The 27,563-nt window shown below is 37.8% G+C and overlaps 1 protein-coding gene across 11 annotated transcripts in view; it reads right to left on the reverse strand.

The window, feature by feature from the left end:
- The window catches only part of LOC145671339 (uncharacterized), a 530,261-nt gene that overhangs the window by 490,984 nt on the left and 11,714 nt on the right, over window positions 1–27,563 (reverse strand). The gene's annotated exons all lie outside the window — the stretch shown is intronic.

Raw genomic sequence — 27,563 nt, forward strand, 5'->3', positions numbered from 1 at the left:
TTATGAAATGGATTTCCTTTTTAAGAAAAACATCATTGATTTTCAGTCTTGAAAGTTACTGTATTTTCAATTGAAATTTCGTTCATTAGGGAACAATCATGTATCTTTAGAATAAATTACTTATTGATTATTTTTCTTTCTCTTTTTCTTGTCAGTGTTAATTCGAATTGGTATATATTTTTTAATACCATGTGAAATTTCAGATAGCATTGCAAGTAGGTCCGCAGATCACTTTCCGAATGAACAGGGGGTCCGCGTTATCAGAAAGTTTGAGAACAACTGATATAGACTATTGTTTCTGTAATAGACTGGCTACTATTTTCAGTTTTCTTTTACATGACAACTTATGCAGATATACGTAATATTATTAAAATTTGCTTCATATACATATTATTGAGATATACTATTGCAATTGTACAGTGAGAAGTATATCGCTTGAAAACCGTGTAACTTGCCGATTGTTAAACGCAATACTAAAAGCTGTTTGTTTGTTATTAAGTACGAGTTTCTGTGCAAAGGATGGATGAAGGTGGCTGAAATTTAAAACATTGAAGAAAAATACAAAGATGATTTCAGAAGATTGTGAATCGTCGTCTTCTCGTGTTACAAAGTTTGAAGTGCAGATTGTACCTTATTCACTGGATCGGATGGGAATACAGCATAAGATCTACCGGTAATTGAAAACAGTTCTGGAGAAGGCAATGCAAATAAAGAAAAATAATCTACATCAAATCGAAATGACCCTCGTGGAACAACAAGGAAGCGTAAATATCATGAAAATTATTTGTCTCTTGGAGTGCCGAATCTATAAACCGCAAGACCCCGGACCCTAAGGGGTCCAAGATCTTTTAAAGGTTCCCTACACCTTGCCTGTAAATACCAATTTTTAAAACGCTTGAAAAGAATTATATTTTCATAATACTTTAATTACTTAAGTACTTGAATAGCTTAATTACTCAATAATATTATCATTGTGAGTTATGCGAAACTTCGCTTTCATTCTAGGCATTGAAACATTGATGGGTTCTAATTGCAAGAGAGTTCTTTCTGAAAATCCATCTGCGAGTACTGATGTACTTGATCTTGAACTTAAGATCGAGACTTTACGTGAAGTCACAACTGAAACTAAATCTAAAGTATTCTTGAAAGATTCCAGTTTTGACGAATCTAGGATTGAAGATGTCCATATAACACACAAAAATGACTCAAATCTTGAATCTGTGATTTGAAGATGCTCCTAATACGTCCTCAAAAGATTTAAATTTGCTGAAGCAAGAGAAGCCAACTGATAAAGGTAATTATGAAAATGTTAATTTATCTGACAATATTAAGCATTTTACTGTCAAGTCTGGATCCTGTGAACCAAATGGTCCATTTCCAAAAAAATGAGAAGAATATTGAATTTCCGTTTGCGTATTACAAAACAATTACAAAAATGGGGCAGTCGTTGTAGGTAAAATGCCTGAATTATTCAAAGAAAATGGCTGGATTATGCATATTGTTTGCCATGTTGGTTATTCTCTGCTGGTGAAAGTAAAAGTGGATGGGCAACAGGGATCACAAACTAGCAAGGATTATACTAAATCATAATAATAAATAAATAAATAAAGCAGCACATCAAATCTCAAAATCACATTTCAGCATGTTTGTTTTTGATAAGTGGAAAATGGATGAAACCACTGATGATTCACTGGAGAGTGAAAGAAACTGGAGAGACTTTTCGATATTACATTCATATTAGCATTTAGAGGTAGTAAAGAGCATGATGGAAGCTACGATGTAAATTTTTTGTCTCTCGTGCAGTTGTTAGCTAAATATGATCCTACAATGGCACGGGTAATCAGTCTTCCCAAAGGCCAGGTTAAGTATCTCAGCCATAATATTCAATATCAAATCACCCATCCATCGTCTGTCTTCAAACTTAGAAGCTAATTTGTTGAAGGCAATTAAAAGAGTGCCATTTTTCTCATTAATAATTGATACGACTCAAGATTTATCAAAGAAAATTCAAATGAGTTTCATTATTAGCTAGGTAAATTTTGGAGAAGTAAACGATAGCTTTGTAAACGATGTTTCTAGACAGGTCGAGATTGAAGTGTTTTTAGGATTTTTACATGTAAGAAATCCCACTGCTTCCGGATTTGCAACTCTAGTGTTAAGTCATGTGGAGAAATTGGGATTGTCTATGGAAAACATGCAGACGGCAGGAATATGATGGCGATGTGCTGTGATGAGTGGGGCTTACTCAGATGTTCAGAAGAGACTTCAAGAAATTGAGGAACGAGCTATATACAGTATATTCACTGCGCGGTACATAACTTAAACCTTGTTATTAATGATGCTGTCAAAGGTGTAAAAGAAGTTTCCAGTTTTTTCACAACGCTCCAGGATTTATATATATTTTTTGCCAAAGTATAAATAAGTGGGATATTCTGTCATCATTGACAGGAGAAGCTCAATCCAATCAGATTGTCCTCACGATATCAGTCCATTGTAGCTATCAGGTTGAGGTATGCTGATGTAATGAAATCTCTCCGATAACTTTCACTGACAAGTAAGAAGGCTAACGAAGTATCAGAAGCAGAGCGATTAGTGAAAGTCATGGATTCCTTTGATTTTGTGTGGAACTGTCAAAAATATTTTCACAACTCAACATCGCTTCGCAACTACTCCAAACTGAATAAATTGACCTTGAGAAAGTTTTGCGTATAGTCTTGAAGAGAGCCGAGAGGAATTGAAGAAAATGAGAGAAGAATACCACCAAATAAAACAAGAGACCCACAGCTGTTGCTGCGAAATGGAAAATCAATCCTGTTAAAAGGCAACCCAAAGTGAAAAAAAAAAAAGACGAACTGGTAGAAGATCATCGGGTTTCGGATATAGAGGTTTGCTTCAGGGTTAATATTTACAATAGACTTCTAGATATCTTCATGAAATAGAGATCGTTTTACATAGTTACAGACAATTTTCAATTATATCCCCGAAAGTACTTGTGAACCTTTCAGACAAAGAAATTTTAGCTGAAAAACTACAAGAGAAGTACCAGTTAGGCATTGGGCCGTCGGTACCATTAGAATTAATTTCCCTTCTTCGGACTCGACTAAACACCATATTTCAAAGATCAACACTGTTCTTGAATTGGCGGTATTTCTATGCGTCGAGTTTAATACTATTGCCCCAAGTTACCTGAAGTTTTGACTATTCTTGCTATATACGCTGACTTTACCCGTGACTGTGGCTTCCGCTGAAAAGTCTTTCTCAGTCTTAAAGAGGATCAAGAGCTATTTACGGCGTTCAATGACACAGGAGAGAATGATGACAACCAACCATGAGAGATTGCAGACTATTTAGAAGAGAGATTTTACACGGGAGTTTGCGGAGATGAGGTCGAGGGGAAAGGATTTCTAGTAAAACGAAAGTATTTGAATCTCTATTCCATAGCAAATAGAACACCAGAGATATTTCATTGAAATACTCGTATATTATTAAAAGGTATTGAATATTGAGAGGACCCTTTCAAATTTTTTGCGGGGAGGCCCGACATTTCTAGATCCGTTACTGGTCTCTTGGATTTACTGACACAGTAACAGTTTACCGCAGTATGTTATATGTAGAAAAGTGTTCCCCGACAGCTCCGTGTTTTCTGCTAAATCATGTTGCCATTTTCAATCATGTCATCAGGATAATCAAGATATGCCAATATATATTTTCAACGGACACGTGACAAATTGTTACATTGTCAAGAATGCATGTTGCAAATGTCTCATACTGAAAATGAAAAGGCCATATAAACACCTTATTTGGTCAGTTACAGAGTTGCGCGGGCTAGAAAGGCGCATACTATTGGAGAGCAACTTATCAAAATCTGTACTATAGACATGGCTGAGTACACGCTAAACGATAAAGCATGTAAAATCAATGCTGCTTTACCAGTTGCATATGCCGCAGAAAATGTGAAATGTGAACTGATTTTGCGGCAGCAACTCTCTGAATTCGCGTTACTAATGGATAAGCCTACAGATGTAGAAGGACTTGTAGTATTGTTTGCTTTCATCAGATACCGGTATAAACTTGAGCTTGAAGAAGATTTTGTTAAGTTATGTGTTAACTAGGATCTCCTGGTTCTTATTCCATTTGTCAGCATTTACATGTGTGAGCAGAGCGACGAAAACAAGATACTGCAACCGACTAAATGCTGAACCTGACGTCAGACTTCGACTATCTTCAATCAAGCCGAATATAAAAGAATTGTGCATAGGGTGAAAAAACAGTATCACTCATCTCATTGAAAGGACAATTTTCAAATTTGGTGTTTGGGAAATAAGTATGTTTATTCAGATTTGAAATAAATTATTTTTCACGCAGTTTATCGATATTATGCTAAACGATATGATTATAGCACAAAGACAACATGATGGGGCTCATTGACCATAATTGTCACTGACTGGGGCTCCCAAAAACTTTGAGAACCCTTGGCCTAGATTTATAGACCGTCTTCTTGTTTGTTTGTATGTTGAAGTTTCCTGTCCCTCTTCAGAATCAAGGCTCTATGAGACGTGAACTTATAGCTTAAGGTGAAATCTGAACTGTCGTTTTGTGTTCAAATTTCAACGCTTTTGCCCGCCAGGAATAGAATCCAGGGTCCAAAGTCGCTTCCGCTAGCCACTACACAAGTGGAAAATGGCATTTAAGAAGAAAAAAAGTTCTAAAATTTCAAGACATCCCTATTGGGCTACGCGATCTACCGCTTGGGAAAGGCTGCAGTAAACGAACAGAACATGCAAAATTTTATTGGAACAGTTAAATTCCTAGCAGATTTAATGTTACTTTCCATTTCATTTCTTATCGCTTCATGTAACATAAATCTGTAACCAGAAAAAAAAATTGAAAAGAACGAAAAACCAGAAGATGTATTCCGATATGTAACGTCCTTCATATTACTTGATATGCCAGGAATGTATGCATTTTTCACGATGGATAAAACAGCAGTTTGTTAAAGCATTTCAAATTCTTTGGAAAGTTGTATTCGTGTCAGAATTCTTGCTATGTGAAGGTTGTTTCTCCAGTTGCTAATAATAGTTTTCGACTATTAACACGAGAGAGAGGCAGAATTTTTATTTCTGGCTTTCTTTTTCTCTTTTTTCGTTAAGAGAGCATGGATTCTGTCTAGCTAGGCACAAACGTTAATTTCACGTTCTTGTTATATGTAGAACGCTAACGGCGCTGAAGCTGAAAGCTAGGGCGATTCGACATTGCAGAATCAAGCATCATTACATATTCTCCAAATTTATCAGTGTCGTATAAAGTATGTGTGGTTTCAGGAAAGAGTGGGGATGACAAGAAAGAGAACATGTTTTCACAGAATATGAGCATTTAACTTTCCTATTTATATTATACAATATATAACGTATATTTCTATTATACATTACAGGGTGAGGTAAAATTATGTTAACGTTAAATGGATGTTCTTTTTATTTTTGTTTTGCAGATTAAACCATGGCGTGCCGATATTCCATTGAGGAATGAAGGAAAATAGGTGCCTGGATAGACATTTTTCAGTCCCCAAGCATCGTACAAGAAACATTCACGGCCTGGACCAGACGGGATACACCTTCGCGCCTGACAATTGGTAGGAACTATGAGAAATTTGTAAGGACGGCTTCCGTTCAAGACGATTGCAAGGGAAATAATGGTACAAAGAGATCTGTCCGAACTGAAAATCCTCACGCCCAACCATCTCCTCACGCAGACTTTTCTGTAGAGACTAACATTTCTCAAAGGTCAATGGTTGGAATTTTACACCGTGATTTAGGAATGAAACCATATCACTTGCAGATTGTGCAGCACCTCACAAACGCGGACAAGCAAACATGTGTGAAAATACTGCACAAATTATCTAGGAAATGATGCGTATGTCTGACATTATGTGATTTTTGGTTGTGGGGCATGGTCAAGTATCGTGTGTATGGCAGCAAACCTAGCAACTTGGACGACCTGAAGCACCGCATTACTTATGTCATCACTGCTGTCCCTGTCCAAATGGCCCAGAGGACCATACAATCAACAATGGACAGACCCCAGAAGTGCATTAAGCGGGATGGGTGTCAAATTGAAACCCTGTAACCAAATCCTTGCCTTGTAATTTCACTTGAGTAAAACCTCATTTAATGTTAACATCTTTTTGCCTCATCCCATATATATTGTTTATAAAAGTAAACGCTTTGGGACGAAGTTTCAAAGGGCTTAAGGAGACCAGCCGGAGATTTGAAGTTCAAGATCGTGTGGTCAGCACATTATTATCCGTCCCCCCATCACTTTTGTCAGTGAGCACCTCTCAACAGCAGCGTTCGTCTCACTGGAACATCTCTTTTTGACACCAAATATGTGGCGTTAATATTATGGCAATATGGTTAACGTGCTCACTTTAGGATCCAGCTTTCTGGTGGGATCTTGCGTGTTTTGGATTCTTAGTCAAGCTGTAGCTCCACGTTTCATTTAGCCTCGGTGCTGAAAGGGGCTTAAACCTCAAGTCAACCAAGCAGACACAAAATATTTTGTTATGCCGTCTGTATATGCCACACGTTTAAAAATAATCGAATCTTGCAGCTTATAACTTCCTTACAAGGGTTTTAAAAGTAACTAATATCTGTCCCGGTTTAGCTCTAAACGGAGATAAACAAAAGCTTCCCGCTGTCCAAAACTATGATTGGTTAGTGACACATCACTCTCACTGTTGCGCAGGGAAGAATAAGTTATACATGTGCATTTGAACAATTGTGCGTCGTATAGAATACTTCTATCGAAAAAAAAAAATCCCTCCATAGGTTATATATACATATATTGTTTGAATTTCGCTAGTAAACAGAACTTATTAAACACACTTATCACAAACTGCCTTTCACCATTACGTAATGGTTTTGCTTGTTGTGTTTTACTATAGCATTTGAACAACTAAAATTCATTTCAGCCATCTTTCCAAATTTAAAACAGAACACAAATACATAGTTGAATTGGCAGCACAAGCTCTGCGCATGCTTAAATGTAATACGTCTATAATTGCACTAAACATACTCGATTGCAGTATTAATTAGATTATCTGTAATATATTTTTTGTCACTTATAATGTAGTTTTGTACGCTTGTTTCAAAGTAAAAGTAAACAGGAAATCAATGTACCGGCACTATAGTTATATATGGCTTTGTTTGGTATGGTTTAGAGGTAAAGGCCAAACAGACAGGATGTGAAACTGAGTCAAGTGTACGTGTGATGTCAGAGCTTTACAATTAATTCGTACGCTTACTAACGATGTTTGTCATCTGTCACAAACGCCGGTAGAGACCTTCAATAGTTGCTTTGCTCTTTCCCCACCACTCAGCGTACGTTGATACACATTTTTCTCCCTATAAAATGGGTGTAAACGATAAGTAATTGAATTATTCACATAACATAAAGGTATCCCTTCGATACCCACCTGGTGACTCATTTTTGCTAGTGGATGTTCTTTGAACATCCCCCGGGAATCCAGACGACTGCTTATAATCCGGAAACGGGACTTGCTGTGAGATTCCTATGAAATAGTTCTGGGCTATGTGAAGTAGATCACAGGACTATTTTTGTACATCAAAACATTGTTCCATGACAGACATGTTGCATTGAAATGCAAAGGAAATCGCGTGAAAGGTTTCATGAACCTTAAGGTTTCTACTGTGGCAGGCACATCCCATTGAAATCCAAAAGCCCGTGAATATTTCCATTATCCTTAAAGCTTCTACTGTGATAGGCATATTCCATTGAAATTCAAGGGAAATACCGCGAATATTTCCATTATCCTTAAAGTTTCTAATGTGATAGGCATATTCCATTGAAATTCAAGGGAAATACCACGAATATTTCCATTATCCTTAAAGTTTCTACTGTGATAGGCATATTCCATTGAAATTCAAGGGAAATACCGCGAATATTTCCATTATCCTTAAAGCTTCTACTGTGATAGGCATATTCCATTGAAATTCAAGGGAAATACCGCGAATATTTCCATTATCCTTAAAGTTTCTACTGTGATAGGCATATTCCATTGAAATTCAAGGGAAATACCACGAATATTTCCATTATCCTTAAAGTTTCTACTGTGATAGGCATATTCCATTGAAATTCAAGGGAAATACCACGAATATTTCCATTATCCTTAAAGCTTCTACTGTGATAGGCATATTCCATTGAAATTCAAGGGAAATACCGCGAATATTTCCATTATCCTTAAAGTTTCTACTGTGATAGGCATATTCAATTGAAATTCAAGGGAAATACCGCGAATATTTCCATTATCCTTAAAGTTTCTACTGTGATAGGCATATTCAATTGAAATTCAAGGGAAATACCACGAATATTTCCATTATCCTTAAAGCTTCTACTGTGATAGGCATATTCCATTGAAATTCAAGGGAAATACCGCGAATATTTCCATTATCCTTAAAGTTTCTACTGTGATAGGCATATTCAATTGAAATTCAAGGGAAATACCGCGAATATTTCCATTATCCTTAAAGTTTCTACTGTGATAGGCATATTCCATTGAAATTCAAGGGAAATACCACGAATATTTCCATTATCCTTAAAGCTTCTACTGTGATAGGCATATTCCATTGAAATTCAAGGGAAATACCGCGAATATTTCCATTATCCTTAAAGTTTCTACTGTGATAGGCATATTCCATTGAAATTCAAGGGAAATACCACGAATATTTCCATTATCCTTAAAGTTTCTACTGTGATAGGCATATTCCATTGAAATTCAAGGGAAATACCGCGAATATTTCCATTATCCTTAAAGTTTCTACTGTGATAGGCATATTCCATTGAAATTCAAGGGAAATACCACGAATATTTCCATTATCCTTAAAGTTTCTACTGTGATAGGCATATTCCATTGAAATTCAAGGGAAATACCACGAATATTTCCATTATCCTTAAAGTTTCTACTGTGATAGGCATATTCCATTGAAATTCAAGGGAAATACCACGAATATTTCCATTATCCTTAAAGTTTCTACTGTGATAGGCATATTCCATTGAAATTCAAGGGAAATACCACGAATATTTCCATTATCCTTAAAGTTTCTACTGTGATAGGCATATTCAATTGAAATTCAAGGGAAATACCGCGAATATTTCCATTATCCTTAAAGTTTCTACTGTGATAGGCATATTCAATTGAAATTCAAGGGAAATACCGCGAATATTTCCATTATCCTTAAAGTTTCTACTGTGATAGGCATATTCCATTGAAATTCAAGGGAAATACCGTGAATATTTCCATTATCCTTAAAGTTTCTGCTGTGATAGGCATATTCCATTGAAATTCAAGGGAAATACCGTGATTATCCTTAAAGTTTATTCTGTGACAGACATACCCCACTGAAATCCAAGAGAAATCCCCATGCATATTTCTATTATCCTTAAAATTTCTACTGTGACAGGTACATCTCATTGAAATCCAATGCAAATCCCGGGGATATTTCCATTATGTTTACATTCTATTTCCATTATACTTCCTTATGCTTACTACTGAGACAATGCATGTCACGGATCGGGTATCGGAATTGTGGTATGTCGAGGATATCCCGTAGAAATATTATGCTATGTGCATGCATTGATAGACTAGACACATACTTGGCACAATCTACTCATATAGAACGAGTGAAGAGAATACCACAGGGCTGCTAAGTGCGCTGTTCTATTCTCACGTTACATAGAATTGTAACGTGTCTCCCTTTTTTTTTTTTCAACCGACCCACGTGTATTTTGATAAGAATGCATATACTACTTCTGAAATTTATTGCATACTTGATCCCCCTTTAAAAAAAGTTTTGCAATACCTTTTGTGTCACTTAGAAGCAATTCTTTGTAATTTATCGTTCCTAACAACTTTATGAGTAGCATTTGCAGATATTTCACCGGTTGCAGGGATCCACCCTAACACAAGTGACTAACAACAATACGGATGCAATTTGGGATGTCCTTATAAATATATCACCTTCTCTCTGTGTGTATATGTATGCATAATAAAATATTTTATATACAAATGTTGTCCTGGTGGGAGAGCATTTTTCCTTCTTACCTATTTTTTTTTAAATATGCATTATCCTTTAAGTTAGTATTAACACATTTTTGTTTTGCTGTATACTGGACAGTGTGTAAGCAGTATTTATTCTCTCTTTTTGATTTTTCTTATTTTCTTCTTTTAGGTCCGTACGCCCCAATGAAGCTTGCTGTTATGACTCCAACTGCGTACGTCAGTAAACAGAAAATCATTAACAGTAACACAAATGCGTTTCTTTTCTTTTTCTTTTTCTTTCTTTTTTAGCCTTTTCTCACTCACACCATTGTACTGTAGAAAGAAAGAAAGAAAAGAAAATAATATACAATGTATTCCATGAGTCGACCCCTTGTCGTTTTGCTATGCAATCTTATGAGCTGGTCATCAACAGAAAAAACAGACTTCTTAAACATTTTAGTTAAACACACATACTCCTTCCTAAACAATAACAATGTCTCATAATTACGCAGGTTATATACGTATGTAGTGTGTGTGTTACTTTCTTTGCGTAGAATAATAGAAATAAATTTTTTTTAATGTAATGAAATAACATGTGCAAATATTTAACTTTATGTACATTTTGTTAAACTTTACAAACCCGGAAGATGTTAATAGTGACGACTAAGAAAACACAACTTTTCTGTACTTTTATAGCGTCGCGTCGCCTATGAGAACAACAATAACGTTTCTAAGGTTGAAAACACATTTCACGGATTGATATTGTCGTCTGCGGCTCAGTTTACTTTTTATTCTTTTTTAATAGAACGGTCTGATTACTTGCAAGATCCATAAGTATACGTACAGGAGGGGAAAGAAGGGTCATTCGCCCCCCACCCGCCCACCTACCAGCGGCACTGGCACCAGTGCTGCAAAAAAATGAGAATCTTTTACTCCCCCCTTTCAGAAGTCCGTCCTGGATTCACTCCCCTGACAAGACTTGCCAGTCATTTATCGCCAATGATCGCCAAGACTTGCCAGTCATTTATCGCCAATGATCGCCAATGTTATTTATTATTTCGTTCTACACTGGTTAAAATTTGGTATAAGTGTTCAGTCATACCTAGGGAAGTTTGGAAGATAAAGTCTACCAGAGCATGACGCCACTTCACCTCCACTAAATGTCTAGATGCAATATGGCCAAGATAAATTTTCCACTAACAATAAGTAAATATTTGTATATACAAAAGGATTCAACAATTCCTTTTGGTGATAGCCGTGAATGAGTAGTTCAATATCGCTGCCTCCCTTTATTTTGAATTCAATAGATTTCGCCTAACGGAACTACATTGCAGTAAAAGTAATGTGATGCGCATGAACAATTAATGTGAAACACCTAAAATACCTAGCTTTAGTTATAACACTATAGTGATATATATATATAAATGATTGTAAACATACGCTTGAAATGGATTGACATTTACAGTATTAGCCGTCGGTTTTTCTTGGGTATACGGAACATATAGTAGAAATACTTAAGCTTGAAGTACTAAAACTTTACTCTATTTTATATGTTAAAACAGATATTGTGAAGAACACAGATGTTAAATATATTCTGTGGGAAACGTCTTGTACTCTAATTTCTAAGCTATAAGAGTAAAGTAATGAGTATTGCTTATTAACAAAAAAGAAAAGAGAAAAAGAAAGAAAGAAAAAGAGAAAAACGTAAAAGGGGCGTCCATACTTCTATTAATTTTTAATACAAATATTTTTATTTATTTATTTTTTTTAATTATCAAACAAACTACAGAGTTCTTTTCTCACCAATTTCTTCCGGATATCCCAAAACTGATCTGATCGTATATATATATATATATATATATATATGCCATACCTGTAAAATGAGAAACGTCGATGATAGTAGTAGTACCAGTAGGCGTCCCAGGGTGTGGTTGCCTGGAAAACTGGCTGGACAGTCGCCTACGTACTGTAGCTATAGGCCCCGGTGGGCGAACAAGTGGCCCCAGCTGGTAAAGTGACATCACACCAACAAAAACATGTATTTTTGTAGAAAAAAAAGACAGACAGTTAAGGTTGTTTTAAAAAAATTAACGTTGTATGCCTTCTTCGTTTCCTATAATTTGAAGAGACACTATAGCAGGTAGATAATATGTTACTTAACGTAATAGAGAATCTTACTTGCTCATATGAACTTTGTTATTGCCTATCTAAATGTAAATGAAAGTGTGCTATTGCATAGAATTTCGATTAACATGAGGAGGTAAATAAATATTGGATGCAGTACGCAACGTGAACGACATTTAGGATTATGTTATGTACTTTTATAATCACAATATCTGTCTAGCTAGTGTAATGGAACGTGATTTTCTGTTTGATTCATCTCAATTTTTCCCATCCACATTATTTTTAGTTTCCTAGAAGATTGTTCCCTTACCGGAAATGGATACGGGACAATAAATAATGAACTAACAGCGTTAACATTATATTTTAATTACTTGGATTTCGCTTTCTTTGACTATTTGAACCTAAAATCGAAGGAAAAGAAGGCACGAGAAGGAGGATTGAAATCATCCATACATCGTGTGGGACTTGAACCCAAGGCTACTGTTATTGTCAACCATCAGTCTACTGACTAGAACTCCTCGGCTTCTGCCATTTGAAAGTAATGGGAGTTTAATAACAATATTAAACCACGTTGTTATAGTTATTCTAACAAGCCTTTACGTTTATATTTAAAAGTCTTAACATGCTAGAAAGAGGTATGGGTTTGATTAATGGTGAGCTTTATGTGATTTGGGTATTCTGTTAAATTGTAGACTATATCGCAAATAGCCTCAGTGCTGAAAAGACAACTTAAATTCCAAATTAATGAACAAATGTAAACTCAGCAATCATTAATTTCTTTGTTCAATATATGTCTACATATTGATTATATGCTAAATAGCAACTCTCCCCACTATCTTCATTGATAATGCGCGCGTCTTTAGTGCACGGGGACACGGGTTCGATTTTTACAGTGACAAGACATTGAAATCGAACCGCATTATGGTGATTCGGATTTCATCTTAAAATATAGGTCCACGCCTTATATAGGCTCGATGCTGAAACGGAATCAATATGAAGGTGCATTTCGCCAGCCCCCCCACCTTGGAGTTTCGAAAAAAAACCTATGCCAATCGTTTGTGCTACGTTTGTGCCGGAATGTACCGCAAAAATTTTCGTTTGTACCACTTCCGGTACGAAGTTATAAGGGTTTTAAAGTGGGGGGGCTGGGGAAACGGCAGCCCCCCCACCTTGGAATTTCGAAACGAAACCTATGCCAATCGTTTGTGCTATATTTGTGCCGCAATGTACCGCAAAAATTTTCGTTTGTACCACTTCCGGTACGAAGTTATAAGGGTTTTAAAGTGGGGGGGCTGGGGAAACGGCAGCCCCCCCACCTTGGAATTTCGAAACGAAACCTATGCCAATCGTTTGTGCTACGTTTGTGCCGGAATGTACCGCAAAAATTTTCGTTTGTACCACTTCCGGTACGAAGTTATAAGGGTTTTAAAGTGGGGGGGCTGGGGAAACGGTAGCCTCCAAACTTGGAATTTCGAAACAAAACCTATGGCAATCGTTTGTGCTACGTTTGTGCCGGAATGTACCGCAAAAATTTTCGTTTGTACCACTTCCGGTACGAAGTTATAAGTCATTTAAAGTGGGGGGGGGGCTGGAGAAACGGCAGCCTCCAAACTTGAAATTTCGAAACAAAACCTGTGGCAATCGTTTGTGCTACGTTTGTGCCGGAATGTACCGCAAAAATTTTCGTTTGTACCACTTCCGGTACGAAGTTATAAGGGTTTTAATGTGGGGGGGCTGGGGAAACGGCAGCCTCCAAACTTGGAATTTCGAAACAAAACCTATGGCAATCGTTTGTGCTACGTTTGTGCCGGAATGTACCGCAAAAATTTTCGTTTGTACCACTTCCGGTACGAAGTTATAAGGGTTTTAAAGTGGGAGGGCTGGAGAAGCGACAGCCTCCAAACTTGGAATTTCGAAACAAAACCTATGGCAATCGTTTGTGCTACGTTTGTGCCGGAATGTACCGCAAAAATTTTTGTTTGTACCACTTCCGGTACGAAGTTATAAGGGTTTTGAAATGGCGGGCTTGGGAAACGGCAGCCCCCCACCTAGGAATTTCAAAGCAAAATTTATGTCAATCGTTTGTGCTAGGTTTGTGCCTGAATGTACCGCAAAAATTTTCGTTTGTACCACTTCCGGTACGAAGTTACAAGGGTTTAAAAGTGGGGGTGCTAGAGAAACGGCAGCCTCCAACTTTGGAATTTCGAAACAAAACCTATGGCAATTGTTTGTGCTACGTTTGTGCCGGAATGTACCGTAAAAATTTTCGTTTGTACCACTTCCGGTACGAAGTTATAAGGGTTTTAAAGTGGGGGGGCTGGGGAAACGGCAGCCCCCCACCTTGGAATTTCGAAACGAAACCTATGCCAATCGTTTGTGCTACGTTTGTGCCGGAATGTACCGCAAAATTTTTCGTTTGTACCACTTCCGGTACGAAGTTATAAGTCATTTAAAGTGGGGGGCTGGAGAAACGGCAGCCTCCAAACTTGGAATTTCGAAACAAAACCTGTGGCAATCGTTTGTGCTACGTTTGTGCCGGAATGTACCGCAAAAATTTTCGTTTATACCACTTCCGGTACGAAGTTATAAGGGTTTTAAAGTGGGATGGCTGGAGAAGCGGCAGCCCCCAAACTTGGAATTTCGATACAAAGCCTATGGCAATCGTTTGTGCTACGTTTGTGCCGGAATGTACCGCAAAAATTTTCGTTTGTACCACTTCCGGTACGAAGTTATAAGGGTTTTGAAGTGGCGGGCTGGGGAAACGGCAGCCCCCCACCTAGGAATTTCAAAGCAAAATTTATGTCAATCGTTTGTGCTAGGTTTGTGCCTGAATGTACCGCAAAAAGTTTCGTTCGTACCACTTCCGGTACGAAGTTATAAGGGTTTAAAAGTGGGGGTGCTAGAGAAACGGCAGCCTCCAACTTTGGAATTTCGAAACAAAACCTATGGCAATCGTTTGTGATACGTTTGTGCCGGAATGTACCGCAAAAATTTTCGTTTGCACTACTTCCGGTAAGAAGTTATAAGGGTTTTAATGTGGGGAGCTGGGGAAACGGCAGCCCGCCGCCTAGGAATTTTAAAGCTAAACCTATGCCAATCGTTTGTGCTACGTTTGTGCCGGAATGTACCGCAAAAATTTTCGTTTGTACCACTTCCGGTACGAAGTTATATGAGTTTTCAAGAGGGGCTGTGGTAACGGCAGCCCCGCACCCAGTAATTTCGAAATGAAACCTATGCCCACTCTTTGCACTACTTTTGAACAGGAACGTTTCGCTAAACTCTTTTCTGTACCACTTCCGGTAAAAAGATACGAGAGGTTCAAACTACGGAGCTGCCGTTTTCATACCCCCTCGGAATTTCGAAACGAGACCTATGCAAATCGTTTAACAACAGTTGTGTCGGAATGTATCGCAAACATTTTTGTTTGTATCACTTCCAGTACAAAAATAGACAGTTTTAACTAGGGGGCTGCCGTTTCCAGAACCCCCATCTTGGAATTTCGAGATAAGACTATGTCAATCGTTTGTGGTACGTTTTTACCGGAATGTACCGCAAAAAAATTTACGTGCCTGAAGTTGGCCCCCCACCTCTCCCAAATTACACCAAACGTTGCACATCGTCAATGCATCGTTAGTGCACGTTAGTGCATTTAGGACTAACGTTAGTGCTATCAGCTTTTACGAGATATTGAAGATTTTGGTGGGGGACCAACTTCATATGAAGTCTTTATGCAGACAGATTTTCACTAAACTTAGCGCATCGTTAGTGCATCGTTGGTGCACTTAAACACACTAAGCACTACCGTAAGTGCTACCATATTTTGGGATTATTCAAGATTTTCGGTGGGGGGGACAACTTCAGAAATATCAAATTCTATACAAATAGAGGTAGAAACATGGGGTTGACGGTAATCGTTAGTGCATTGTTAGTGCACTTAAACGCAATAAGCACTAACGTTAGTGCTACCATATTTTGGGATTTATTCATGATCTTTGGTGGGGGGCCAACTTCAAAAATATCAAATTTTATACAAATAGAGGTAGAAACATGGAGTTAACGGCAATCGTTAGAGCGTGATTAGTGCACTAAGCACTAACGTTAGTGTTACCACATTTTGAAATTTATTCAAAAATTTTGGTGGGGGCCAACTTCAGAAATATCAAATTCCATACAAAGTGTCAGTATTTTCAGGAATCAGTAACGAATGCACTAGTTACTTTGTTAGTGCTTGAAGAAGGTGCTAATTCACGCTGACCACCAAAGATATTTTACTTGTAGCACCTACACTAATTAAGCACTAACGTTAGGGGTTGGTGCACGAAGAAGCACTAACGATGCACTAAGGATTGTACTGGAAATGATTTTTAGTGCTTTTTAATTTGGCAGAAATTTGACAGTGAAAAACTCCCCTTAAATTTCTTATGTGAGTTGAGTTGAGTTGATTTTGAGTTTAACGTCCCTTTTCAGCAGCGAGGCTATATGAGACGTGGACCTACTAATTAACGTGGAATCCGAACCACATGAGCTCCCGCCGGGAATCGAACCCGGGTCTCCCGCGCCAAAGGCACGTACGCTAACCGCTTAGCCACGGAGGAGCTCAATTTTTTATGTGAGTTTCCTGAGATGTAACTGGCCATAACTACACTAATAGTGAAGCACTAACGAAAACGGCTCTAATTTTTTCGTTATTGGTTGAAGTGGGGCGCCAAGTTCATGAAAGCTTCCAAAGGTTTTTTTACTTGTAGGACCTACATTAATGAAGAACTAACGTTAGGTGTTAATGCACTAAGAAACACTAACGATTTCAGTAGAAGAGGTCATTAGTGCTTTTGATTTTGGCGGAAATTTGACGCAATGAAAAATTCCACATGAATCTCTTATGGGATTTTTGTGGCATATACTTGGCCATATCTACATCAATAGTTAAGCATTAACGGAACTATGAGTGTTTTGCAGAAGCGCTAACGATACATTAACGAATGGACTTATTTTTCGTTACTGCTTGAAGTGGGAACCAAGTTCACGCTGGCCCGCAAAGGTTTCTTACTTGTAGCACCTACACTAATGAAGCACGAAACTTAGGTGTTGGTGCACTAGGAAGCACTAATATTACAAGGAAAGAAAACTTTCGAATTTATCGTGAACTTAGCCCCCACTACAAGCACTAACGAAAAAATTAGTTTTATACGTTAGTGCATTGTTAGTACTTCTAGAAGATACAAGTAGTTTCGTTAGTGTTTCACCATTAGTGTAGAAATGGCCAATTATAAGTCTAAAAACTCCCATAAGAAACACATGGGGAATTATCCATTGTATCAAATTCCCATCTCATTCAAAAGCACTAATTACCTCTGTTAGTGCAATTGTTAGTGCATCGTAATTGCTTCTTAGAGCACAAACATCTAACGTTAGTGCTTCATTAGTGTAGGTGTTACAAGTAAAAAAAACCTATGCGGAAGTCAGCGTGAATTTCGTACCGACACTTTAAGCACTAACGGAATAGTCCAATTCGTTAGTGCTTCTATAAAGCACTAACAATTTCGTTAGTGCTTCACTATTAGTGTAGTTATGGCCAATTACATATCACGAGACTCACAAGAAATTTAGGCAAATTTTTCATCGAATCAAATTTCCGCCAAATTCAAAATCACTAATGATCTCTTCCAGAGCGATCGTTAGTGCATTGTTAGTGCTTCTTAGCGCATCTACACCAAAGGTTAGTGCTTTATTAGTAAATGTACTACAATTAAAATACCTTTTGAGGCCAGAGTGAACTTAGCGCCCCCACTTCAAGCACTAACTAAAACTTAGTGCCATTCGTTAGTGCATTGATAGTGCTTCTGGAAAACACTAACAATTTAGTTAGAACTTCAATATTAGTTTAGTTATGGCCAATTACATGTAACGAAACACATAATAAATTTATGGGAAATTTTTCATTGCGTCAAATTTCCGTCAAATTCAAGAGTACTAATGATCTATTCTAGTGCAATCGTTAGTGCATCGTTAGTGCTTCTAGAAAACACTAACAGTTTCGTTTGTCTTTCAATATTAGTGTAGTTATGGACAATTTCATGTCACTAAACTCCTATAAGACATTTATTGGGAATTTTTAATTGCATCAAATTTCCGCCATATTCAAAAGTACTAATGATATCTTCTAGTGCAATTGTTAGTGGTTCTTAGTGCACCAACCCCTAACGTTAGTACTTCATTAGTGTAGGTGCTACAGGTACAATATCTTTGGAGGGCACGGTGAACTTGCGTCAACTTCAAGCACTAACAATAAATTAATGCCATTCACTAGTGTATCGTTAGTGCTTCATGAAAGCACTAAACGTTTGTATGAAATTTGATATTTCTGAAGTTGGTCCCACCAGAAATCTTGAATAAATCCCAAAATATGATAATGCTAACCTTAATGCTTAGTGCATTTAAGTGCACTAACGATGCAATAACGATTGTCTTTAACTGCATGTTTCTACCTCTATTTGTATAGAATTTGATATTTCTGAAGTTGGACCCCATCTAAAATCTTGAATAAATCCCAAAATATTGTAGCACTAACGTCAGTGTTTAGTATTTTAAGTGCACTAACGATGCACTAACGATTGCCGTTAACTCTATGTTCCTATCTCTATTTGTATAGAATTTGAAATTACTGAAGTTGCCCATCCCACCGAAAATCTTGAATGAATTCCAAAATATGGTAGCACCAACGATAGTGCTTAGTGCGATTAAGTGCACTAATGATGCACTAACGTTTGCCATTAACCCCATGTTTCTATCCCTATTTGTATAGAATTTGATATTTCTGAAGTTGGCCCCCCACCAAAAATCTTGAATAAATCCCAAAATATAATAGCACTAACGTTAGTGCTTAGTGCTTATAAGCGCACTAACGATTCCCGTTAACTCAATGTCTCTATCTCTATTTGTGTTGAATTTGATGTTTCTGAAGTTTGTCCCCCACTTTAAAACTATTATAACTTCGTACCGGAAGTGGTACAAACGAAAATTTTTGCGGTACATTCCGGCACAAACATAGCACAGACGATTGGTATAGATTTTGTTTCGAAATTCCAAGTTTGGAGGCTGCCGTTTCTCTAGTCCCCCTTACTTTAAAACCCTTATAACTTCGTACCGGAAGTGGTACAAACGAAAATTTTTGCGGTACATTCAGGCACAAACCTAGCACAAACGATTGACATAAGTTTTGTTTTGAAATTCCTAGCTTGGAGGCTGCCGTTTCCCAGCCTCCCACTTCAAAACTCTTATAACTTCGTACCGGAAGTGGTACAAACGAAAATTTTTGCGGTACATTCCGGCACAAACGTAGCACAAACGATTGGCATAGGTTTAGCTTTAAAATTCCTAGGTGGCGGGTTGCCGTTTCCCCAGCTCCCCACATTAAAACCCTTATAACTTCGTACCGGAAGTAGTACAAACGAAAATTTTTGCGGTACATTCCGGCACAAACGTAGCACAAACGATTGCCATAGGTTTTGTTTCGAAATTCCAAAGTTGGAGGCTGCCGTTTCTCTAGCACCCCCACTTTTAAACCCTTATAACTTCGTACCGGAAGTGGTACAAACGAAACTTTTTGCGGTACATTCAGGCACAAACCTAGTACAAACGATTGACATAAATTTTGCTTTGAAATTCCTAGGTGGGGGGCTGCCGTTTCCCCAGCCCGCCACTTCAAAACCCTTATAACTTCGTACCGGAAGTGGTACAAACGAAAATTTTTGCGGTACATTCCGGCACAAACGTAGCACAAACGATTGCCATAGGTTTTGTTTCGAAATTCCAAGTTTGGAGGCTGCTGTTTCTCCAGCCCCCCCACTTTAAAACCCTTATAACTTCGTACCGGAAGTGGTACAAACGAAAATTTTCGCGGTACATTCAGGCACAAACGTAGCACAAACGATTGCCATAGGTTTTGTTTCGAAATTCCAAGTTTGGAGACTGCCGTTTTCCAGCCCCCCCCCCCACTTTAAAACCCTTATAACTTCGTACCGGAAGTGGTACAAACGAAAATTTTCGCGGTACATTCCGGCACAAACGTAGCACAAACGATTGCCATAGGTTTTGTTTCGAAATTCCAAGTTTGGAGGCTACCGTTTCCCCAGCCCCCCCACTTTAAAACCCTTATAACTTCGTACCGGAAGTGGTACAAACGAAAATTTTTGCGGTACATTCCGGCACAAACGTAGCACAAACGATTGGCATAGGTTTCGTTTCGAAATTCCAAGGTGGGGGGGCTGCCGTTTCCCCAGCCCCCCACTTTAAAACCCTTATAACTTCGTACCGGAAGTGGTACAAACGAAAATTTTTGCGGTACATTCCGGCACAAACGTAGCACAAACGATTGCCATAGGTTTTGTTTCGAAATTCCAAGTTTGGAGGCTGCCGCTTCTCCAGCCCTCCCACTTTAAAACCCTTATAACTTCGTACCGGAAGTGGTACAAACGAAAATTTTTGCGGTACATTCCGGCACAAACGTAGCACAAACGATTGCCATAGGTTTTGTTTCGAAATTCCAAGTTTGGAGGCTGCTGTTTCTCCAGCCCCCCCACTTTAAAACCCTTATAACTTCGTACCGGAAGTGGTACAAACGAAAATTTTTGCGGTACATTCAGGCACAAACGCAGCACAAACGATTGCCACACGTTTTGTTTCGAAATTCCAAGTTTGGAGGCTGCCGTTTCTCCAGCCCCCCACTTTAAATGACTTATAACTTCGTACCGGAAGTGGTACAAACGAAAATTTTTGCGGTACATTCCGGCACAAACGTAGCACAAACGATTGCCATAGGTTTTGTTTCGAAATTCCAAGTTTGGAGACTGCCGTTTTCCAGCCTCCCCACTTTAAAACCCTTATAACTTCGTACCGGAAGTGGTACAAACGAAAATTTTTGCGGTACATTCCGGCACAAACGTAGCACAAACGATTGCCATAGGTTTTGTTTCGAAATTCCAAGTTTGGAGGCTACCGTTTCCCCAGCCCCCCCACTTTAAAACCCTTATAACTTCGTACCGGAAGTGGTACAAACGAAAATTTTTGCGGTACATTCCGGCACAAACGTAGCACAAACGATTGGCATAGGTTTCCTTTCGAAATTCCAAGGTGGGGGGGCTGCCGTTTCCCCAGCCCCCCCACTTTAAAACCCTTATAACTTCGTACCGGAAGTGGTACAAACGAAAATTTTTGCGGTACATTCCGGCACAAACGTAGCACAAACGATTGGCATAGGTTTCCTTTCGAAATTCCAAGGTGGGGGGGCTGCCGTTTCCCCAGCCCCCCCACTTTAAAACCCTTATAACTGCGTACCGGAAGTGGTACAAACGAAAATTTTTGCGGTACATTCCGGCACAAACGTAGCACAAACGATTGGCATAGGTTTTTTTTCGAAACTCCAAGGTGGGGGGGCTGGCGAAATGCACCTTCAATATGATGACGAATCACTGGCATGACAGCGATGTGGGCCTGAACCGCTCCAACGCTATCTGTTAGCGACCGACTGAATTACATCCAACGTAGCAACGAACATGTCCTCAGTTTGCCTCACGACGCTTGGTGAGCACTGGGAAGCAACGGGAATCGAACCCGGGATCACGTGAACGTGACTCCAACGCTCTAATAAGTAGACTCTGGTGTTCCTTATGAATTATTTAGCTTACATAAAATCTTGAATAAATTTTGCGTTAAAAATTCAGTCATTTCCAGTGATCTTAGTATGGTTTGTGTCTTCTCCATAATTTAGTGCCACAAAGAACTTATTCTTACGTATCTCCTTGAAGGAAATGGTCTCAACTTAATTTAAAATTCTGATGCAACTGACAAGTTCACGGACCCCAACACAAAAACCAGAAGGATTAAAAACATATTTAGCATATTCTCCGCTTGTCGTGTCTCCTACGTGAAGTAACAGTATCGGTGGCAGAGTCGGTTTCAACGTTTTCGTTGTGGTCGTAGTCGTAGGTGAAGCCAGTCGAGGAAACAATGTAAGATACAAATCCTCCACACCAGCCTTCTTGTTCAACTGAGAAAAAGTTATCTAATGTCCGCACTAGTTATCACGGTCAATTCATTCTTTTACTGAACCCCTTCTAGAGTTTCCCGATACAAATTAATCAAATCATATTCTAGAGCACTGGTTCCCAACCTGAGGAGCATGAAAAAGTGGGCGTAAGCTACTGACAAAAATAAACTACAGTTGTAATTACAAATATTACGAATGTTGTAAGAAAGAGGCATTAAATTTAATACCGTGTAAACAGAACATAACTATTGAGTAATAATTATTACGGTGAAGTGTTGAGTAAAAACTGTGGTTCTATTGAGAACAAAGCTACACAATAAAAAAAGTATGTGGTATACGTAAAAAGGTAGGTTACATGGGTAAATCCTGTAGTTTTTGGACTTACAACCTTATGTAACGTTCCGCAGTAAACGTATAATTGAAAACGTGTTTTATACGTACTTTCCGTATAAGTGTTCCGAGTAAATGTACTTTCCGTATGAGAGAAAGAACTGTATAAATAAGTCAGGGTCTCACATACATATGGACGTATATAACATATAACTGACGTAAGTAACATGTGTATAGGTACGTAATTCACGAAAGAAAAAATGAAATGAATTTTTTGAGTTTTATGTCCCACGCTTATGCCGGCTAGGCTAAAGGAGACGGTAAGGATGAGAATGAATGAAATGGTGGAATGAAGAGTGGGAGGAAACGTTAGAACCCCGAGGAAACTCACACACTCACGGAGTTTGTCCACCACAAAGTTTACTTGGCGGGAGCAGGGTTTGAACCCAAAACTAGGGATGGTATCGAGACGAGACGAGACGAGACTTTGTACAGTCTCGGTCTCGTCTCGGTTTAAGAATAGCTGTCTCGATCTCGGTCTCGTCTCGAGTCAAATACCGCCGTCTCGGTCTCGGTCTCGTCTCGGTCAACAAATGCCTGTCTCGATCTCGGTCTCGGTCTCGAGGGCCAAATCTCGGTCTCGTCTCGGTTTCGTCTCGAAAGTCTCGAAATAAAAAGGTGAAATTAAAATTGTAAAAGTATTATTATTGTAAACTCTGTCGTTTCTGCTTCTTATTTTTGGCCTTATTCTTGACTTAGAATTATAGTATGGTGTACTTCTTCAGAGCTAATTTGCTAGTGCTGATGCCTTCCATGCGTGTGTTCCAGTTTCAATCATCAGTGGGTATATCATATCTGGGATAAAATTCTAATAGTAACCCATATTTCACTTTCAGCAAAAGACTTTCTCATATGGCCTCAGTACTGCCTATACAATTAAACTCTATTAAATTAACTTCAGCACTATACAGTAGTTTATTTCCTTCCTTAGAATAAGAATTGTTCAATACATTCTAACGGATAACGCGACACATATCAGGATGAATGTATTTAATCGTACCGAAATTGAAATTTTACAATTTCTCATTTATTATCCAATACATTCTGTTTTGACTGTCATTTTAAAAACTTAATATAACGTTCATTATTTGAACAAATAGAGTAAATTATTACTACAATATAGTTTGTTTAAAATTGATCAAATGCTTTATTACCGTTTCACATCTACGTGTATAATTGCCACCTTATAACACGAACTTCCTGAACTTTATGGTGGGAGCTACGGCACTCATCTTTGCTATGTGTGGCCTCGGGTTGCATCACTAAATAAGTTAGATTCAAAGTCAGATGTTTCGCATAGTTCGCGTCTAAATTTAAGTACATTCTGTTTCTTATACAAGTTCCTAAAGTTGTAATGCATTACATACGCATACGTATATCCACTGCCGTAACATAGATTAAGCTTATTCCTGAGCTCTTAGCGGTGCATGTGATCTTTATTCGAGAAAACCAATCGTGCGTTCATTACGTTGAAATTTTATATTGATTGAAAATTACTTGCCAAACATGAACATACATATCATATAAGTATATAGGTAATTCGAGCTAGCTGTATCTATTTTCTCTCTCTCGCCAAAAGAAGTGATTCTTAACTTTCTAGTTTTCTTTTGTATTCATTTTCGTAGTTTTGCAGCAACATGAAGTATTAAATAGTCAAAAATATTTTTTTTTTCGCTGCATGACTTTCGTTAAATTTTGGATCCAATTTTACCCTACCTTACCTAGTAAATTTTTACTATATCTATCTATCTATCTATATATATATATATATATATATATATATATATATATATATATATATATATATATATATATATATATATATATATATATATATATATATATATATATATATATCTGAACATTAGTGGTAGACTATGTTAAGTCACTTTTTGGTCAAATTGAGTTAGAATACTTTTTTTGAATAGACTATGTTCTTTCTAGTGGTGTAATAATGTAAGTCTAAAACCATCTTACTACTTTGTAACTACTTAGTATAGTTTGAAAAACAGTATTATAGATCTTAGTTAAAGGAATCGAAATTATGACTTGGTTTAGTTTACCTCTGAGGTCTCGATATAAAAGCATCACCATCATCATAATCAAGCATTATCAATACACTGCTGGATGAAGTCTTCCCAAGTTTTCTCTACAACTATCTATCTTGGGTAATTCTTTTCCAGGTTACTCCCCAGTAGTTCCTGATTTTGTCACAATTTCTTGTATGCGGATATTTCCTAGGCTGTTTTTGTCACGTGGTATCCAATCTAAAATTGTTTTCGTCTATTGATCATAATTTCTTCTTGCAATATGTCCATCACATTTTCCGGTCTATTTTAAACATTATTTCATTAGTACCAGTCATTATTTGCCAAATAATTCATTTCCATATATTTGGGCTACAAATAGTTCATATCCTCTAATTCTGGAGCACAGACACGCTACTTTTTGATCTTCGAATCTGGCAACACTGACTCAATTATTTAAATCAGCACAATGTAAGAACCCCCTCTGCTGTAATGGCTAGTACGCTTGAATTTGGTTCGCGTGGTCCCGAGTTCGATTCCCGGTAGCGGTAATGTTCAACGACCGAAGTTTTTCGGATTCCACTATGATCAGTAACTCCACGTCTCCTTTAGCCGCCCTAGCATAATTGTGAGACGTTAAACTAAAACAAAACAAACCAAAAATCAACACAATGTGTATTACTAACGTAAGTCTTTGAATAATTGCATATAGCTATATGGTATGGATCGAGTTTGAGGTGGTCGGTGGTCAAACTATAAGAAATGAATGCAGTTAGGATGTAATTAAAATTTTAATAAAGCAGCGTTTTAATCTAAAAAACACACCAGGCCTAAGGCTTAGGGAGAACAACTAGTGCTACTGAAAAGTTGTCAGTTACGTTTAATTTCAGTTACAATTTGCTTTTACATGTATTGCTGGAACGAAAACTTTGATATTAACATTATAAATAGCCCAAAGACTATGAAAAACATCGTGTTTTGAAAACATTCTTGCATCATAAAACAAATTACGAGTAATTTTAAAATATTTTGAGTTTTAGCTACGTTATTTGCACTATATTTATAATAATATTTAGCAATTTATTTAAGTTCGCAACACTGCTTAAAATAATGTAACTGCGATTTGTTGTAATTAAAACTACTGAACACTAATGTTATAATGTTCCTGCCATTTGAGTTATTAGAGATCTCCAAAATGTTGATGTTAGTGATATGTATTGTCCTTTGTTACACTGAATAATATATGTGCTTTTGTGGTATAATTTAATATCTAAATTAGAAATATGTAGAGCTCTTTCGTGGCTAAGCAGTTAGCCTATGGCGTAAGAGACCCGGGTTAGATTCAACGTTAATCAGTAGGTTCAGTCTCATATAACCTCGCTGCTGAAAGAGGCGTTAAACTCAATTAAAAAATGAAATGAAATTTTTGAGTTTTACGCCCCACGGTTATGCCGGTTAGGCTAAAGGAGACTGTGATGATGAGAGATGAATGAAATGGTGGAATGAAGAAAGTGGGAGGAAACGGAAGAACCCCGAGAAAACCCACACACTAAACTAAATTAACTGAACAGAAATATGTAATATCAAACGTAGTGCAATTTGAGAAATTACAACTTTATGTTGCGTTGGCAACATTGCTTGTTTATCTAGTGGTATTGCAGAGTATCTAGAAGAATTTCCCCTTCCATATTTCACACAGCATGTTAAAAAAATTCAGCATTTTTAATATATATGACTATTATATATAACTAGATGAAATACCCATTTTTCGCATGGGACCAGTTTTTGGAAGTCAAGGCCTGTGGGAGTATCACTATCTCAGCAACCGAGAAAACTATGTATTTGACACTACTATCGGTCATTTTGTATTATTTTTACATGTCTCTGTACTCCCTCCCCAGCAGGTGAACCTCGGCCCGCATGTACTGGTAGCTGACTTTGAAAGTCATCGCTAATGGAAGTATCATCATTGATCTCAGCGACTGCGAAAACTATGTATTCGACACGAATATCGGTCATTTTCTACTACTTTTACATGTCCCGGTAAACGCCCCTCCTGATTCAAAATAATAATAATAAAAAAACGCTTCTTCTTGGTCTGAGGCCTGGGACATGATACTTGTCAGCCAAATTTCGTAACTCTTGGACTCTCGTCTGGTCCCCAGGCCGCACACAGGCAATCAGAAAGACAGGCACGCAGACACACAGACAAACAAACTCTTGGCGAGGATCCAGGGGAGTGTTAAAGGGGTTATACCTCCCCTTGACGCTCAGCTATACACTATAAAATGGGCTTCAATCCTACTTCTTTCTTTACACTGGATAAAATGTCAAACTACTGTTTAGCCCCTCCCTCGATCATATCCTGGATCCGCTGGTATATATATATATATATATATATATATATATATATATATATATATATATATATATATATATATATATATATATATATATATATATATATATATATATGTTGAGAGAGGGAGAAAGAGACAGAGATGACTATACACATCAGCAGTGGATTTTGTTTCGGGAGAGGCTTGAGAACGAGTAAGAAATATTTGTGTTGTACGTGCAATGCGAAAAAATGATCACAAATCTATTTCGGGAGGGGCTTCAGTCCGATAGCCATCCCCTAAATACGCCACTGAACATTAGTCAACTGTTCCCATATTACCTAATACAGCAACGAAAGAAATTTTGAGTAAAGGTCAATCTTAATAGTTATCTATATCAATATTCGAGACGAGACCGAGACTTTCGAGACTGACCTAAGTCTCGTCTCGGTCTCGTCTCGATTTATAGAGCTTCGTCTCGGTCTCGGTCTCGTCTCGGTAGATAAAAGGCCGTCTCGGTCTCGGTCTCGTCTCGGTATATAAAAGGCCGTCTCGGTCTCGGTACCATCCCTACCCAAAACTCC

Source organism: Thermobia domestica, chromosome 2 (genome assembly GCF_964235325.1).
Source record: "Thermobia domestica chromosome 2, izTheDome1.hap1.1, whole genome shotgun sequence".
NCBI lineage: Eukaryota > Metazoa > Arthropoda > Insecta > Zygentoma > Lepismatidae > Thermobia > Thermobia domestica.